Source organism: Callospermophilus lateralis, chromosome 19 (genome assembly GCF_048772815.1).
Source record: "Callospermophilus lateralis isolate mCalLat2 chromosome 19, mCalLat2.hap1, whole genome shotgun sequence".
Lineage (NCBI taxonomy): Eukaryota > Metazoa > Chordata > Mammalia > Rodentia > Sciuridae > Callospermophilus > Callospermophilus lateralis.
The window spans coordinates 9,116,901-9,133,684 of NC_135323.1; the positions used below are offsets into that span (position 1 = coordinate 9,116,901).

At 46.0% G+C, this 16,784-nt stretch overlaps 1 protein-coding gene across 3 annotated transcripts in view; it reads left to right on the top strand.

The window, feature by feature from the left end:
* The window catches only part of Snx29 (sorting nexin 29), a 389,526-nt gene that overhangs the window by 38,708 nt on the left and 334,034 nt on the right, over positions 1 to 16,784 (top strand). The window lies entirely within an intron of this gene.

Sequence of the window (16,784 nt, forward strand, 5' to 3'; positions counted from 1 at the left end):
GCCAACCCTGCTTGTGGCTGCTTGAATTCCTGCATCTTCCTTGTCCCTGTGCTAATGTTAGTGTGGCATGTGGCTCCTAGAGAGAGTGTGTGATCTTTCGCTAGTTCTTTTTCACAGCAGAAAGTCAGCTGGTGTGTTGAGTGGTGGTGTCTGGAAATTCGGACTGCCTCCTGGCTTTCTCTCTCTCCCTCCATGGCTGTCTTTTTCTTTTCCTTGAACTCTTCAGCTAATCTCTGATTCTCCTTGTTCATCTCCCCAGTTGCTCCTTTTCAGAAACAAACGTGGTTCCTGTTAAGTTCAGCAGAGGGCCTTTCTACCGTGCTGACTTTTCTTGGGTGCTCCTAGGCCCACTTCATCACAAGTCCGTGAAGGAGGGAGCCTGTTTAGAGAAAAGCCAACCTTTCTTAAACTGTCACCTTGGCGACGTCTGAATTTTGGAGAGGATGCAAACTGTAGCAGTGGCAAAGCCAGGATTTGCACCCAGGCAGCCCAGTCTTCCCCCCCACCCCCTAAATATCCGGATTTAATTGCACCTGAGCTCCCCATGCTTGGGGCAATTATCTTATTCATTAGTTTTTCCTGGGCTTTGTGTGAAGGACCCTGGGCCTTATGGAAAGGTGGTACCACAGGATGTGCCCTCTGGGCATCTACTGACTTTGCCCTCACCCCAAACTAGGGGCCTCAGGCTTTAACGAAATCGCTGCCAGCTGCTGTGGCCACCTGGGTGTCAACATCAGTGGTCTCTCAGTGGCTGTATCTCTGGGATGCTTCCCCAAGCCTCTGCAGGGGGAGGCTGGATGTTACGGGCTAGTTGCTGAGCTTTTCTCAGAGACCGTGACGCTTGCTGGGCCCTTGTATTTTCCCCTTCTTTGGTCTTCACTGCCCTGGGGTTGGTTACCATGAGGCTCCTGTCTGCCTCCACCAGGTGAGGGCAGCTGCTGCGCATGGCTAGGCAGCTCCAGGCTGTGAGGGCAAGCCTCCAGTGACCTTGAGGAAGTTCCTCTCTGAGCCTTAGGGGCTGCCTCTCCCAGAGGTTGTTGGGAGGCTTCATCGAGAAGCTTGTTCTAAAGGCCTGGTAAATGTTGAGCCCGGTGTCCTGCTCTGCCCAGCACTTGACCTCCAACCTCTCCTCGTCCCAGCCTCCCTCATGGCACTGACCGTATGTTCATGGTTTGCTCCTACGCAGACTAGAGCCCTTGCCATTTTGTTACTTGGCCTGATAAGAATTAGGGAGGTGCTGCACGTTTGCAGAGCATCTCTGGCCTCCCCGCCTTAGCAGAGGAGCCTCCACCTGTGCCTAGGAGTGGGGCTGGGCAGAGGCGCTGTCTGTTTTCTGCTGATGGGGGTGTGCTGGGCAGCCTTCCGCCAATTAGAAGCAGCGCCAATTAGAACAGACCAACGGAGCTTGGCCTGGGGTGGCTGCCAGCCTCAGGGGCCGAGTTAATTAGCCATTAGCTGGCCTTCGCAGCCCTTGCTGATTGAGACCTCCTCCCTTCTGGGAATGCTGGATTGAAATCCTCACACAGGAGGCTGGCTGGTGTTCCAGCTGCAGTGAGTTGGGAATGATCAGATTAGTGGCTGCTTGTGGCTGTTCTTCAAGCCATTGGAATAACACCTTCAGACCAAGGAAGAAAAAGAAATCCAAAGAGGACAGGAAGGAAGGGGCCCTGCTCGCCTCCCTCCTGCTGGCCGTGGGACCGGGCACCTTATGTAGCACGGTGGTGCAGACACTGGCTCTGCAGTCAGGCAGCAGGGTTGATATCAGTGACTTGTCACACAGGAGCCCTCTGGGACATGTCTCTGAGCCTCTGTTTCCTCATGTGTGAAATACAGTAATCACAGGAGCTGCCTCTCGGGGCCTGGGGGGACTGGGTGAGAAAGTTCCAAGCCCCAGGCTACCAGTGCTGACCGGAGGCTAAGGTGGCAACGACTTTCCAGGAGATGGGGTCCCTTTTTTTTAAGTGATAAAACCATGGTTCAAATGAGTTAATAATTTGCCCAAATTCCATATCTGGTAGAGACGGAGGAGTTGAGGATTCCCACCCAACTCGGATGAACTCGGAATTCCTGGCTCTCCCCAGCTCCCCCACCTCTGATAGCAGCTGATGCCCTTTATCACTCCTGCATAGAGTGCTGTGGCTCAATTAACCAAAAAGTGACAGAAAAAATAATGGTGAACGAGCCCATGATGCTGTTGTATTAACTGTTTACAAAAGAGGCACACTACCTTTTAAACTTTTTTTTGTACCAGGGATTGAACCCAGAGGGTGTTTAACCATTGAGCTATAGGCACAGCCCTTTATATTTTTTATTTTGAAATGGGGCCTCACTAAATTGCTTATGTTCTCACTAAGATGCTAAGGCTGAGTGATCCTTCTGCCTCAGCCTCCTGAGTTGATGGAATACAGGTATGTGCCACCATACCTGGCGAGGAACACTACTTTTTTTTATCTTTAAATTTTTTTTTTGTGATGCTAGGGGATCGAACTTGGTGTCCCACATGAGCTAGGCAAACGCTCTACCACTGAGCCACAACCCCATCCCAGAACACTACCTTTTTAAGAGGAAAAAGTTGAATCTCAAAGTAATAACTGAGCAAAATGATATTGTTGACAATCACGATACAGGAGGTAATGGGAGTGCCTGCTGGGGGCACGTCGGTATTTGGACCTCTGGGGTTAGGGTATGTGGAAGACTGGGTTTAGGGACTCGTGCTCAAATTGTGGCTATTATTTAAAAATCGTGGAATTTCATGTTGAATTATGCGTCTGTAGCTTTTCATAGGCTGCAGTCTGTATACAGTGTTTCATTGTGGTTTTGTCATTTCCTGATGACTAATACTGTCAATCCTGTCTCTTATGCTTATTTGACCTTCAGATCCTCTTGTGTGAAGCAGTCACATATTTTGCCTGTTCTTCTGTTGAGTTGTAGGGAGTTCTTGAGTTATTCTAGATGCAGGTCCTTCCTAGGATACAAACACTGCAAACATCTTTCCTCTGTAGTTTACCTTTCACTTTTTCTTAATTTTTTTTTTTTTTTTTTTTGCTTGTAGATGGACAAAGTATCTTTATTATGTAGTGCTGAGGATTGAACCCAGTGCCTCACATGTGCAAGGCAAGCGTTCTACCACTGAGCCACAACCCCAGCCCTACCTTTCATTCTTAATGATATTTTTCAGTGAACAGAAGTACTTCATTTGGGTAGTCTGATTTATCTGTCATCTTACTGATCCATTTTTGCTGTCCTGCTTAAGAAATCTTTGCTTATTTCAAAGTCATTGATTTTGTTTTCTAGTTTTGTTACTTAGAATTTAATTTTGTATATGGAATGTGAGAGGGCCACCTTTCTTTTTTCTTTCCTCCTTTATAGATATCCAGTCTTCTGAGCACTATTCTTTCTGAACTGCCTGGAATTATCACTTTGGTCATAAATCAGGTGTTCATATATTTTTAGATAGTTTTCTGAACTTATTAGTCTATCACCCCTATGTCAATAACACCATGACTTAAGTACTATATTTTGGTGAGAAGTATTTATAACTGTTAAGTGTAAGTCTTGAATTTACTTTTCAAATTGCTTGGCTATTCTTAGCCTTTTGCATTTTTAAATCATCTTGTCAAACCATCTCCCACACAATTCATTGGGATCTTGATTGGGATTGCATTGAATCTGTAGATCAACTTGGGAAGAATTCACATGTTTATAATGTTGACTATTCCAATCTTTGAACATGGGGTAGCCCTTCTCTATTTAAGTCCTCTCTATTATCTGTTTTGTGGGTTTCTGTAAACATTATTTGTTAGATTTATTCCCAGAGATTTGAGATTTTCTTTTGATATTGTTACAAGTGACTTTTTAAAGTCATAAGGAGTGGCAATGAGTGTTTGTGGTCTCGGCTACTCTGCAGGGTGAGGCAGGATGTTTTCAAGTTTGAGGCCAGCGTGAACGACTTTCAAGACTGTCTCAAAATAGAAAACAAAAGGGCTAGAGAGGTGGCACAGTGGTGCAGTGCCCCAGGTTCCATCCCCAGATATATACACACACAAGTGATTTTCTGTATTTGGGGGTGGTACATAGAAATGAAGTTGCTTTTTTGTAAATTGGTCACATATCCAATAAGGCCATGTATGCTAAGGTCGGTTGCTGATTAATTATAATGGTTTATATATAGATGGTTTTGGATTTTTTACTTGTGTTTTCTTTGCAAATAGTGAATTTTATTTCTTTCCATTGTTTTTTTTTCTTGCTTTATTACTCCATTGGACCTCCAGTGTGTGTTTAACAGCAATGGAAATATGCCGGGTTTCAGTTCTTGTTACTAAAAGGCTCAGGGGTCCTCCAGGTAAACTGGGCTAACTGGGCTGCACAAAATAACCACAAGAGACACAAATACCTTTTTTTGGGGGGTCGGTGTGAGGGCTCCTCTGACCTTAAGGGTCCGCAGGAAGAGAGAGAGCACACGCTGACTCCTTTTATTGAGAAGCTATTCAAATGAGTCAAGGAGTCAGGTTTCAGGGGCTGAGTCTATCTTCATGATGTCACTGTCAGCAGGTTGACTGACATCTGGGTAGGCCACACCCAAGGGCACAGTAAGAGAAGGGGACACACACAAGGCACTTCCATGGAAGATTCTATCCTGAACAGGGCAAGGGGTTATATTACAAAGGAACAGGTGAGCATAGCTCCACCCATGGGGCTGTAGCAAGACACATCCATGCACAAGATACCGTCCCTCAAACCCAAGAAGGGTGGGGAAAGCTCTGCCATATTTCTGTGACTGAGTGCCTCAGCACTCAGTTGGGGAGTGTGACTCAGTCACGTGTGAGGTTGGTCTCCCACAGAAATATGGCAGTATTGCCTTATTCCTGATTTCAGAAGCAAACCTTTATCAGATTAGAGAGTTCTCTCGTATAACTCACTGCTATGAGTTATTTTTCATGGACAGGTCGAATTTTACCAGATGCTTTTCTTGCATCTATTGAGACTGAATTTTGCATGTTCAAACACTCTTGCCACCCTAGATCAAACCTAACTGGATAATGATGTGTCCTTTTATCTATCACTGAATTTGTGTTTAGGTTTTTGCAAAAAGTAGATAATCTTTTTATTGCAATTTCCTTGTTAATATTTGGGATCATATTTATGCTGGCCTTGTAAATAAGTTTTTTCCCTCTCTATTTCTAGATAAGTTTTTATACAACTGGCATTTTTATTCCTCAATTGGAATGATTTACTGATGAAGGAAGGACTGGAGATTTCTCTGGAAAGTTTTCCAATAATAAATTTATTTTTGTCAGTAGCTGTAGCACTTGAGGCTTTCTACTCATGTGAGTTTTGATGTGTTTTAAGGAAAATGTCTTGCTTTTAAAGTTTCATTGGTGTGTAATTTTAGTACCTTCTGATCAATCATCTTAATATAACATTTTTTAGGTTGTGGCTTTTTAATTAAAGAATTATTAAAGAATCAATCATTTATTTTAAGCCATAGAAATGTGTATTGTGGTATGGGGGCTGGAAGTTAGAGATCAGGTTCCGGTGTGGCCAGGTGCTGGTGATAGCTTCTACCAGGTTGCCAGTTGTTCATTCCTTGTTGGAACCTCCTGGGTGGAAGGGGAAGTGGTCATGTTTTAAAACAAAACAGAAAATAAACCCCAGCTTATTAGAGTATAATTTACTCACCATCTAATTTACCCACTGAGTGTAACTATAGAGTTGTGCAGCTGTCATCAGAATCCATTTTTAGCACATGTCCATGGCCTCAGAACATTCCTTCATGCCCATTTACAGTTCTGGTCTCCATTCTTATGAGAAGTCGGATGTGGGTCAGGTCGGTGGCCCTGCTGCCTTTAGGAATTCATCTTTGGCTTTCAGCAGGCTTGATTGTAGTATGTTGAGGGGTGGGTTTCTTTATCCTGCTAGGGGTTTGTTGAGCTTGGTTGTGTGTAAATTTTATAAGTCTTTATAAGTTTCAGGTAAGTTTTCCCCTCTCCTTATGCGCCTTGCCTGTTGTCTTCCCACACGTGTGGCCTCAGGGTTGGCCAGCAGTGTGCGGCTATCTTGGGTCCTGGCCAGTCTTCCCGAGATGCCTGATTGAGGCTCCACATCTGGATTGCAGACTGGCCAGGGCCCAAGCTAGTCACATACCTTGGGCCAGCCTGGACCATGAGTGTGCACCCAGAGGGCTGGCAAGGCGCCCAGGAGAGGAGAGACGAGGAGGAGCTCTGCACCAGGAAAAGCCTGGAGCCAAACTGGCTCCAAATGTGGCAGCCACATCTGTGGATGTCCCTTCTCTTCAGGATCTTATTTCCTCAAATCTCCCCTGCTTTATAGAGGGCTTAGGCCTTCGGTTTTGTCTGAATTTGTTACAGGTAAAAGCTAGACTTTTTTTTTTCTTTTTTAATTGCATAGGAAATTGATGTGATCTGTGCTGATCTTCCACAGCTGAGAGTGCTTTTGCATTGACACCTTTTAGTATCTGCCCTTCTTCGTTGCCAGATTTGCCCCTGGTGTGTGACCACCTGCATTTATTTTTCTACACATCAGGCTATTTCCACCTGATACAAAGCCTAAAATGGAGCAGAGCAGGGAGGAAGAGCATGAGAAAAAGATTAACATTAAACAGGGACGAGAGGTGGGAGGGAAAGGGAGAGAGAAGGGAAATTGCATGGAAATGGAAGGAGACCCTCTTTGTTATACAAAATTACATATAAGAGGATGTGAGGGGAAAGGGAAAAAAATAAGGGAGAGAAGTGAATTACAGTAGATGGGGTAGAGAGAGAAGATGGGAGGGGAGGGAGGGGGGATAGTAGAGGATAGGAAAGGTAGCAGAATACAAAAGTCACTAGTATGGCAATATGTAAAAACGTGGATGTGTAACAGATGTGATTCTGCAATCTGTATACGGGGTAAAAATGGGAGTTCATAACCCATTGGAATCAAATGTATGAAATATGATATGTCAAGAGCTTTGTAATGTTTTGAACAACCAATAAACAAAAAAAAAAGAAAAACTGGCAAAAATAAAAAGAAAAAAAAAGCCTAAAATGGGAGTTTACATTGAAGTTTTTTGGTGATTTTTTTTTTTTTTTTTTTAAATGAGTGCCTGCATCACACCCCCTGTACTCCAGGGTGCTGTGGTTTGGTTTTGGTTTGGGGGTCTAGCATTCAGGCTTCTCTTTGTTTTGATGCAGAAAGTTTTTCCTAAATGTCCCTGGCTTGGGAAATGTTAGGAAGGCAGCTGTGAGTATAAGCAGGGACTAGGTAGGGCTTGTGTATGACTTGAGGGTGTCCCCAGAGGTTCCTATGTCAGGAGCCTGGTCCTCGGTGTAGCAATGTGTGAGTTCAAGAGGCTAGGTGAGTGGGCGGTCATGGAGGGCGCTGTCCTTAGAAGGGCTGAAGCAGTTCTTTGGGAACCCCTGAGTTAGTTCTCTGGGGAGTTTTTTTAATAGGTAAGCCTGGCCCTACTGGGAATTCTGACTTCCTATCTTATAGTATGACCTCTCCCTCTCCCGTGTGCTCCTATCATGATGCCATCTGCCATGTGACACAGCTAGAACCTCTCAGCTGAGCTGGCGCCAAGCTCATTGGATTTTCTGCCTTATAAAATTGTTTGCTAGATAAACATCTTTTTCTTCATAAAACGGGCAACTTCTGATCTTTCCACGATTGTAGCATGATTTGAGTTGGACTAATACAGCACTCAGCCACCAGCTCCCTTAGACTTGTTCAGGGTGGGTGTGGGAGGCAATGTCCACCCGAAATTCCAGTCCCTGTGAATAAATGGTTGCATTTCTGACTCAACCAAGGGTGGCTTGGTGGAGTCCCCAATGTGTGTCCTTTAAGACTGGTTGGATTCAGGTCCTAGAAGTGAGGGCCACGGTGTCCAGTGGAAAAGCATCTCCTCTGACTTTGACAAGTGGCCAGATCTACAGTGACTGAGGTGGTGAGGGGCAGTCTGGGTTGGGGTCTGCTCTGCAGCCTGAACATGCATTCCTGTCCAGTTGTGCAGGTCACCCTGGAGATTGCAGCCCACATGGGCCATGACCTCTCCAGCATCCTCCCTTCTTTAAGATGTCTGTGGTCAGGGGTTAAGGGGTGGCTGGAGGGTCTTCTATAGTCCTGGAGGGGAGAAAATCTGGATCAGATTGGACCAGCCATAATATTTACCAGCTTTCCAGGAAGTGGTTTACAAATAGACATGAGACCCATTTCTAGCCAAAAGGAAGGGAGGAGAATTCCAGTGAGGGGCTTCTGAGAAAATTCTGTACTATTTAAAAGGAGACGCAGAGAGAACTTATTTCATGGTCTTGGGTATTGTGTGTGACTGTGAGACATTTGGGGCTTTGGCAGTGATCTTGTGACCACAAAGAGGGGCAAGTCTGGGACAAAAGGATGGCAGTTCAGAAAGATGACACATACCTGATTCTGAGGATTTCCCTGAGCTACGGGGTTAAGCAGCGGGAGCTGTCCTGCTCTGCGTTGAACGGGTAGGATCACCCATTCCCTGACATGCCGAGTCATTTTGAGTTGGGTCTTTTTGTACTTGAATTAGAAAACATTTTGAAACCATAGAGGAAAGCAAGATGACTGGGGCGGGGATGTAGAATGCCTTTGCTCCAGAAGTGGGAGGGATGATGTGATTTCATGTCAATCTTAGAAATGATCCTGGGTGTTTTCTGATCTTTGATGACTTGTCAGGCTTTCTTGTTTTCCAGTGGCTCATGTTGAGCATCTCCTGTAACCCTCCTTGTTCATTATTCCATTTTGTTCCTTAAATGTCTATTCATAGGGAATGGCAATGTCTCCATTTTACAGATGAAGAAAAGGAGGCTTGAAGAAGTGAAATAACTGACTCCTCTTCTAGAGCTAACCCATGGCGAAGCTGGGCTTCCTATTCAGGTTTATGTGATTGTGATTCGGAAGCTCCTTCCTTGATTTGTGATCTTTCCGGAAAGAGGGGCTTCAAAGACCTTGAGCCCTCACCCCCAACTCTGAATTCAAGTACCAAGTAAGGTAGGATTATGTAGAGCCGAGTTCAGTAATTTGTCCCACCTATTTTTATAAATAAAGTTTTATTGGAACACAGCACAATCATTTGCTATTGTACTGCCTGTGGCTGTTTTTAGGTAGAGTTATGACCAAGGCCATCTGGCCTGTAATATGTATTTACTACTTGGCTCTTTACAGAAAAAGTTGCCAACTATTATCTTAGAGATCAAAGATGGCAGAGACTTCATTATCTTTCCATTTCCCGTTCAGTGGTCTGCTGTCCCTGTTCCCCTGAGATGGTAAGCTTTGTGAAGCAGGGACGCCATGTCTTTGGCTCCTCTTACTCCCCATCTCTTGGCATAGGGTCTGGGGATAGCCGGGCTCTTCAGTAAATCAGTCCACCTAGAAGGGAAGGGCATGCAGTGTGCACTGTCCTGCATTTTCCGATTCCTAAGGTACCATATACCACAGTCACTCCAGAGTGCTTGCTACAGGGGAAGTGATTAATTTCTGAGGAACAAAACAAAATATAATTACAAGTGACTCAGAGAGCTCTACAAAGGCCTGATGTGGAGGTAGTAGACATGATCACCATTGGAAGCCATATACGGAATGCAGCCTGGAAGAATGAATTACTATCCTGGAGGGAAGAAGGAATCACTGCAGGTTCTGGCGTTTGATGTCATGACACTGGAATTTATTCTTTCAGCCACTCATGTCTTCATCAGGTTATGTGTTGGCAGTCGGTCACAGGCTGATAGGCATAATTCAGAAGGTGTCGGAGATGGTTGCTATTTCTGAGCCACCCAAAACTGAAGTTGGTGTGGTGCTTGGTCTGGCAGCTTTATCTCCGGGCCTAGATCATTCCCTGAGGCTCTGTCTTGAGTGGGTGTGTTTGGACACACTGGGGGCTAATCCAGGTCTCAGGCCTGAATCCTCACCACGGCCCACGTTCTCGCCTGTGTTCTCTGCCTAGTGATGGCTGTGCCCTTACCCAGCTCCCAGGCAGCACTCTCTGCCTTCCTTCCAGCTTCCTCTTCCTCCTCCTCCTCTTTGCTATGCACTAGTTCTTCACAAAGCACATTTGTCTGATATTCTAACGCCCTCTCCGTGTAGGCAGAGGGTCTTCCTTAATAGACCCCCATGAACTTGACCTCTCTGATGGGTGTACATTAGAGGTGGGACCCAGTACACGTGCTGGGTCATGGCTTCCATGGTTCTCTTCCCTACCAGCCCTGCCATCTTGGCTCCTTCTCTTACTCCTGCTGTATACCCAGGGCTAACCTGCAGTGGGCAGGCAGAACATGGCAACACTGCAGTTGGCAAGGAAAAATTCCCTCTTGACACGGTCCCTTGTGTCTCCCCACAGTTTAGCAGCTAGAGCAAAATGCCGCTGCCTTGTGATGGCTCAGTGCCTGGACCACATTAGATTGTCACATCCCTTATTTTTTGTGTGCTGGGTATTGAACCCAGGGCCTTGGGTGTGCTAAGCACTCGCTCTACCACTGAGCTTCACCCTCAAATCCCATGTTTTGAATAGCACTTCTGTTTTGTATTGTCCTGAAACTCTTCAGGTCCTGTGCTCCTTTTCTTTCCATTACCCTTCATCTCTCCCAAACCCTTACCCAGACTCCTCCTTCCCCAAACTTCTATTCTTTTTTTTTTTTTTTTTAAATTAGGTAAAATATGCATAATCAGATCTACCTCTGTAACCATTGAAAGCATACAGTTCATTCACATTGTTTTTTAAGTATCATCACCATCAATCTTCCCAAACTGAAACTATGTACTCATTAAACATGGATGGACATGAAATTCCAGCCCCTACCCCAGTGCTGGCACCCTCCATTCTACTCTACCTCCATGAACTTGACTACTTCAGGTACCTCCTTCATTTCCCCTTTTGTGCCTGGATTCTTTACACATGCTCAAGGTCCATCCATCATAATTTCCTTCCTTTTTAAGGCTGAATAATATTCCTGTGCATGTATTTATCTCATTTTGTTGCTCTCAGTGGACCCTTGGGTTGCTTCCACGAGTTGGCTGTTAATAGAGCTGCAGTGAACACAGGATACAGATATTCTTTATTGCTTTCAGTTATTTTGGAAGAACTGAAAACATACCAGAAATGGAATTGCTGGATCAGCTGGTAATCTATGTTTAAATTTTTGGGAAACCACCAATTCTCTTTCCACAGCAGCTGTATCACTGTATGTTCCAGAAGCAATGCACAAGACCCCAGTTCTCCACATTTCCACGTCCCTGTCAACACTGGCTTTTTTTTTTTTTTTTTAAATAGCCATCCTAATTGGTGTGAAGTGGTAGATCACTGTTCTTTCAAAGCCCTCCGTGGCCTCTTTACCCAATTCAATGGGACTGTGCTGCTCCTACAGTCTTCTCTCCTCGGACCTCTGAATGGCACTACCTGCTTTTCTGAGTGTTTCTGTCTCTTGAAGGTCAGGGACTTGGTCCATCCTTACTCGTTCTTAGAGCTCCAGTGTATTGCAAGGTACCTGGCCATCTCTCTCGTGCATGATCAAAATAATGATTTCAGGACCTACTGCCCATTTTCTGGGAAGCTGAACCCTTGCCTTCCTTCTGACCACATCTTTAGTCAGTCGGAAGCAGGTGGATTAATATATATGCCCAACTAAATTTAGAGAAACCAACCTTCTTTCTCCTCGGTGGGGATTTTTGAAAATGGTTGATTGCACTTAGGAGTTTATATTTTGCTTCATTGAGTCATGCTGGGCAGCAATTTCATTTCTGTAGAAAATTAATTTTGGAGGAAGCTGCATGTGCCAGGAGAGCCCTAGGCACATTCTTTTTGTCAGGGGAAGTCTGCTCTGCCACCGTCCCCTCCCTGGTGCTTTCAGTTCCTCTTGGTGTTGCTGTTGTTTTCATCGACTTGCAGATCGACTTCCGGTGGAAATGAAAAAGACCTTGGAAAGATGTCTGCTGGAGTGCAGAGATGATACTGAGCTGGGTCAGGGTGGTGATGGGAATGGTCACCAGTTGGTGAGAATGGCTGGCTTTCGGGAGACAGCCAGAAGCCAGGCTGCCGCTCCTTCTGGGCTAGGTGTGAACCCACATGTCACTAGATTACAGGGATGTCCACAGGATCCTGGGGAAGGTCCTTGACATCTGGGGTGGCAGGGAGCTTGGGCCAGTGGACATGTAACTGGCATGAAATTTCCACATGCTAAAGTCTGCTGTGGCTGGACTGCTGTCTCTTGGGCTAGTGTCACTTCGGGCTATTTCACAGGTGTTTAGTCTTGATGTGTCATAAATGAAGACTCAGATTGACATTGGTTGACAGTCTCCAAGCTGTAATTACCCAGCTCGTAAGTCCCATAGGTCCTTGTCTTTGCTTCTGTCAGAATGGAAATGGCTTTTGGGCCTGGGGTGGGGTCTGCCCCTAATGGGTAGCAAGATGTGAGTTTTAGAAGCCTTGCTTTGCTACTCGGCAAGTCCCCTGCCCTTTAATAAAGCCATTGCTCACATTATATGTGGTTCATATTTAATCCACAGTCCCTGTGCTCTAGTTTGGGGAGGCAGTCTGGTGGCTATTGGAAGGTGTTTAGTGACAGGGCTACAGCCCCCTGTTTGAAACTGCTTCACAGATCCACCCTCCTTGCGGTGGGGCTTGTCCAGATTGAGATGCTCTTGGGATCTGGGAACATCTGTATTCACCCAGTCCCTGCCCAGTGCTGGGGGTATAACCTAGGGCCTCGCACATGCTAGGCAAGCTCTCTACCACCAAGCTGCCCCCAGCCTTGGTTTCCTTTTGTCCCTGGAATGGTGGATGCCCATTTGGCTGGTCCTGTTGGTTTCTTACCTCGTGTCCGTCCTGCTCTGCTGTGGCTTAAGCAACACTGGCTTTGCTGGGGCTGTGGCGTGTCCTTCATCAGGTCATGGATGGTGAGTGATTACGCTGGCCTTGGTGTTTTCTCTTCCACTCTGCTCCCTGTGGCTTTCTGGGATTACTCATCCTTGCTTCATAAAAGGGGTAGTAGAGCTGGCTTTCTCCAGTCCCCTCTGAGATACTCAGAGTTGTGATAGTCCTCTGTGATGGTGAGCTACAGGTCAAGAGTGGAGATTTTGACCTGATGGAGCCTATGAGCCTGCTCCCTACTTCTGGTCTAGTTATGAGAAAAAGGTGTCCTTGATTTATAAGGAGTCTGGGTGCTGTGGCTGGGCTATTTCTCATTGAGTGGCGTTTTGTTTGTTGTGAGGATGCTTCATGCTGGTGTCATGCACCCACCCAGGCTCTGGAGGACAGGAGTTACTCGGTGTCCTCCATCCTCAGCAGATGATCCTGTTATGGTCAAAGAACAGACCCTTACTCACTGCCCTGAGCGTTATCTGGTTGCAAGCCACAGAAACCCTTTCCACCAAAGGTACTTTTTGACTGTAGTAACTTGGAAACCCAGGAGTTGAGTGGAGCTGGATTCTGGGGCCCCAGGTCTCCCCAGATCTGTTTCTGTCTTGCTCAGCACAGCCTCTGTGTGGGTAGGGGGTCTTTCCAACTGGGGCCTCTCTACATGATAAAGAGAAAAGTGGCCCCATGTGGGTCCAGGTTTGCGGGACCATTAAGGCTTCTGCTTCTAGAACTGGGGTCAGCAGAGTTCTCTTTCGGGCTCGGGTAACCACCTTGTAGACTTTGGGCCATGTGGTTTCAAGCGCAGCTACACGTTCCTGCTGTTGTAGCAGGAAGGCAGCCACAGATGACCCATGAGCAAATGGGAGTGGCTGTGATCCAGAACTCGACACATAGATGTGTGGTGGCTGAATTTGGCCCCAGACTACAGCTTGCTGACTTCTGACCGAGAAAGATGACCAGGTAGACGTTGTGTGGAGGATCCTGTGGTCTAGACCCGGACTCGTGTGAGACTAGTGAGACCTGGTCTTTGATCACAAAATTTAAGAAGTATCAAAAAACTCATTCAATATAATATTTTCATGTAATACTTTCAAAAATTAAAGTTGATGTGGAAAAAGCCACAATGAACAAACCATCAGGGTCAGGATGAAGATGAGTTGTGTGCTCTGCTGTGGCCTGGTAATTGCCAGCCAGGGTTAGCTGCTACCTGGGGGTGGGGGCGGGGAGAGAGCAAGGAGTAGAAGTGAAGACAACTCCACAAAGTCTGGAAGGCACATGCTCCTCTTGGGGGAGAGGGGTGCTGTAAGCAGAAGCAAGGGGGAGGGGTGCTGCTGACTTGTCTTCATGCCTGAGTTTTGTTGCAAGGGTGGTAATGATATGAATAGCTGTTTTTCACTGAACACCAGTTATATTACCAGGGTGTTAGTTATGGCTAACAGCATTTATTGGATCTCATTTTCTCATTTTCCCTGTATAACAGCCCTTAGAGGTAGATACTATGATGGCCATTGTACAGATGAGGAAAATAGAGGACAAGGTAAGGCACCCACCCAAGTCACGCAATGCCTCAGTTAGAATCTGAGCCCTGGCGTTTATCTTCCTTGTAGTCTCTAGGGATTGACAAGGAGAGCTGAGGCCTGCTGGGAGCTGGCAGACTGTGCTGCCCATCATTGTCTATTAACAAGTACTCCAGGAAGCTTGCCATGCTATCCCCTTACCTCCTGGCTCTCCCTCTTGTTGGCATTTGGCTTTCAGGTGTTCTGAGAGCCAGAAGCCCTTGCACACTTTTGGAATGTATCCCACATTTCAAAGCAGATCAGTACATATTCCCAAATTAAATTATGGACACACAGCCTGCTTTAAATGGCAGGTAAGCTGCACTTTAAATAGACCACATTAATTCTGGCGGTGGAAGCGGAACCCTACTGTGATGATTCTTGCAGTCAGTGTTGCTCTGACAAGCTTTGAAAGGGTTCTGTGGCAGTAAGGAATTTACAAAATTGAAAGGAGAAAACACATGGTAAAGGGTTCCTGAGCATTCAAGGTCAAAGGGAGGCGATTACATTTCTTGAGGAAAGCTGAGTGCAGGTGAGAGTCACTTGATCCGAAGTGTGATGGAATTACAGGTGGCTGGCTGAGCATTTGGAAACACATTATTGGACTGCTCGCCTTGGGCACTGCTCTCCCACATGCCCTGTCCTGGGTTCTGAGAGTGGAAAAAAAATACCATCTGTACATTGTGTTTTGGACTGATCTGATGAGTTTGGAAAGGGGGTGATTTGGACATGTGACGATTGAGAGGGGACTGTCCCGAGCCAGTTGCCCATCGTTTTTGTTATCTTGGGGAGTTGATTCTGAAGGATCCCTAAGGGCCACTTGATCCATAAGTATTTGTATCCTAAAAGGAGAGTTTGAAGCCTCGTTCTCCAAGGGGTCTGGGCTGTTGAGCATGAGCTGGAAGTTGGAGCTGGCAGCAGAGGCTCGGCTTTTCCTCCCATTCATTAGGCAGCTGTGAACATGCTCACTTTGGAGAAGGTGGAGTGCCCCATTGCAAAAGGCAAAGTACTGTTTGGGGTTTGCAGTTAGCTGGCATGGTATGGCTTAACGGGCACTAGGAGCTATGTATCCCTGGGCACGTTCTTCACTGGTCCAGGCCTGGGACTTTGTCTTTGTGGAGATGGCCTTGGTGGTTATGAGGTCAGATGGCAGTGTTTGGTATGGTGGCTGGTACATAGTTGATGCTCAGTGAATAAATAGTACCTGTTGCCACCCTTGCTATTGGCAGCATGAAAAAGTGTTGACGAGCCGATTGTTAGGAAAGTTGATCATAAATGAGGTATACATGAGGAGATCGTAAATGAGGTATACATGAGGAGTACAACTAGGAAAAGCCTGCACACAAGGATGAGAAGGGCAGAGGAATGGCAGCAGTCGTAAGGATGACTACTCCAGGGGTAAAGGCAAACGTTACCTTTCCTTTAGAGCCTTAAGTCTGTTCCTATCCTCAGACCTAGTAATTGAGCATATAGAAGTCTCTTAAGGAACTAAAAATGGGGACAATTATTTATGTGCAAGGATGCTTTTTGCTATGGAGAGGGAAGAAGTTGGCACCATATCATATTCTTAATAATAGAGAAATAGTTACATTGCGTTTCACTGGGAAGCCATCAAAGTCAAGTTTCAAAGACTTAATGGTGGCAGGAAAATGTTTATGATCTAGACAAATGAACTAGGATACAGAATTATTATTGGTACTGGGAGTTGAACCCAAGGTGGCTTAACCATTGAGCCCTTATGTTTTATTTTGAGACGGCGTCTTGCTAAGTTGCTTAGGCCCTTTGCTATATTGCTGAGCCTGGCTTTCAACTTTCAATCCTCTTGTTTCGTTCTCCAGGGTCACTGGGGTTACAGGTGTGCACCATTGTGCCCAGCTAGGACAGAAAATTATGCATATGTGCATGTATAATCATACAATATGATGTATCATTTTTGATGATTGCAAATTACTGCAAAGTTGGTAGTTTTTTTTTTTCTCTTTTAAATGAGACAGGTCTCATTGTGTTGCCCAGGTTGGCTTTGAACCCCTAGGTTTGAGCGATCCTCCTGCCTCAGCCTCTGAGTAGCTGGGACTCCAGGGACATGCCATTGTTCTGGCTTAACATTGGTGACTTTAAAAACAACACAGATCTATTCCCTTGGAGTTGGGAGGCCTGAAGGTCAAGATCAGTTTCACCTGGTGATGGCAGGGCCAGCTCCTGCTGGAGGCTCCAGGGCAGAGCTGGCCTTGCTTCTTCCAGCTTCTGGTGGCTGCCAACCTCCTGTGTCTGTGGATGCATCGTTCCAGTCTCTGCTTACCTATCCCATCACCACTTCCTGGGTCAAATCTCTCTCCCTCCTCATGAAGATACTTGCT